We start from the raw sequence: 2418 nt of genomic DNA, 5'->3' as shown, positions 1-2418 counted from the left end.
CTGGACTACACCATCTTTCACATCACCGCCTGGCCCTCTAGAATCTCAGCCTCTTAAATCAAGAAATTGTGTCTTGTTCATGTCTGAATTCCCCAAGCGCACACAGTGAGTGGGTGCTTGACAAATCTTTGTTGGTAATGAGCAAAAAAGGGGATTCTGTGCCCAACACCATGAAATCAATGCACAGAAGATTCAATCAACCAAGAAAGGGGCACATACGCTGGCCACACACACTGACATTTGTTTTCAGATGTTCCAGTCCCCCTGACTTCCACCAATCCATTCATTCATTCCACAAGCATTTTTGATGGGGTGGAAGCAGGACAATACATGGTGTGTAAGTCACAGAGAGGGTGGGTTTGTATAATGAGTATAAAAAAACTTCTAGCAGAAAATGATAAACTATATCAAGAAAGGGCTCTCTTCAAGATCACACCACTGCACTCCAGCCTGGGTAACAGAGGGAGATTCCATCTAAAAAAAAACAAAAAAACAAAAAAACAAAACAAAAAAAAACCAGAGATGGGGGCAAGGGAGCTCTTTTTTTCTAATTAGCACAAGATTGCCATTTCAGCTAGGGATTCTGCTGCAACCATCTCCCAGACCCTATTCTAGGGCCCGGGGATAGAAACAGAATTAAAAACATATTCCTTATCTTTCTTGGGCTTATATTATTGAGGAGAGAGAAATAAACAATTTCAAAATAAACAATGTCATACAGTGCTAAGTGCTATAAATAAAATCAAACAGAATAACGAAAGAGGGAGTAGCTAGATTGGAGGGAAAAGCTGCTTCAGAATGAGTTGTCAGGGAAGCCTCTCTGCAATCAGAAAGGTGAGAAGGATTTAGTCAGGCCAATATCAGGAGTAAATTATTCTTGGAGGAAAGTAAGCCCATGCAAAGGCCCTGGGGCATAGTGAGCTTATTTGATAAAGAGGTAAAAGGGTCAGGATATCTGTAGCAATAGTGGCCAAGGGAGGGAGAGGTATGAGACAGAGGAGGTGAGCCCTGTTGCCATGGTGAGGGCATGAGGATTTGTTCTAAGTTCCAGATACCCGGAATTAAAGTCCCCTGAACTGGACGATAACTACGAGCCTTCATATCTCAATGCTACAGTCTTTAAGCCCCTGTTATAAGAGCTCAGAGGCTTCAGAAATGACAGGAAACACCAGAACGCTATGGTGGAGCATATCTAGGTGCCTTCTCCCAACTCAGACCCTTTGACTGTAAAAAGACACAGGTTTCAAGGCTGAGATCCACAAAACTCTAGCAAATACTGCACAGACAGCAACCAATGACAGCAGGTGCTGCCTGTCACCCTGGAGCACCAGGCAGCATTTCAAAGCATTCTTGCTGCACCAGCCTCTGATTGCTGGTTATAGGGAGGTCTGGGGTAGTCCCAAAAGCTGGGATGTCCAAGGTAGCTGGGGTCAGTCAGGAGGCTCAGGGCAGTGGCAGGAAAATATTTTCCTCCCTGGTAGAGCAACAGGGGGGTATCCAGGCTGAATATCAGTGGCGAGAAGGACCATGGCACAGCACCAAGACCTGCAGAACAAACTTTGTTGGAGCTGAATCCAGAAAAACAATCTTCTTCTAAGCCACTCTCCTGCCCCTCATTTAATTATTGTGCTTTTGGGTGTACTTGGACTACTCTGAAACATTCAGAACTCTGTCAAAAAAAAAAAAAAAAAAGAAAGACCTCTTTCCTCAGCACCTCTCCCACTTGGGCATCAGTCTTGGCTTCCTCTCTACTTGCTTTCACTTGCTCCTTGTGGCAGAGATGGCCCCCAGCAGATCCCTTCCCTTGGGTTCCCTTGCTGTCAAGTGGAGGCTAGGGAGCGAGATTATGGCCAATAGAATGTGGGCGGAAGTGATGTGAACCACAGATCTGAGCCTTAGGAACATCCCACAGGACCCTGAGCTCTTCCTCCGGCTGCTGCAGTAGCCTTGGAAGCCACGTGTGTTCTAGAAGTGTAGCTACAGATGTAGAAGGCCCATGGGCTAGCTAGTCTCCAAAGATGGCATATTAGGCCATTCTTGCATTGCTATAAAGAAATATCTGAGACAAGGTAATTTATAAAGAAAAGAGTTTGAATTGGCTCATGGTTTTGCGGGCTTTACAAGAAGCACAGTGCTGGCATCTGCTTGGCTTCTAAGGAGGCCTCAGGAAGCTTCCAATCATGAGCAGGCACATCACGTGGCCAAAACAGGAACAAGCAAGAGAGAGTCGGTGGGTATGGGGAGGGACATGCCACACACTTTTAAATAACCAGATCTCACAAGAACTCACTATCTCGAAGACAGCACCAAGCCATGGGGGATCTATCCCCATGGTCAAAACAATTCCCACCAGGCCCCAACTCCAGCACTGGAGATTGCAATTTAACATGAAATCTGGGTGGAGATAAATATCCAAAT

The sequence above is a fragment of the Pongo abelii genome, chromosome 3 (genome assembly GCF_028885655.2).
Source record: "Pongo abelii isolate AG06213 chromosome 3, NHGRI_mPonAbe1-v2.0_pri, whole genome shotgun sequence".
Taxonomy (NCBI): domain Eukaryota; kingdom Metazoa; phylum Chordata; class Mammalia; order Primates; family Hominidae; genus Pongo; species Pongo abelii.
Note: the sequence above shows the minus strand (reverse complement) of the source record.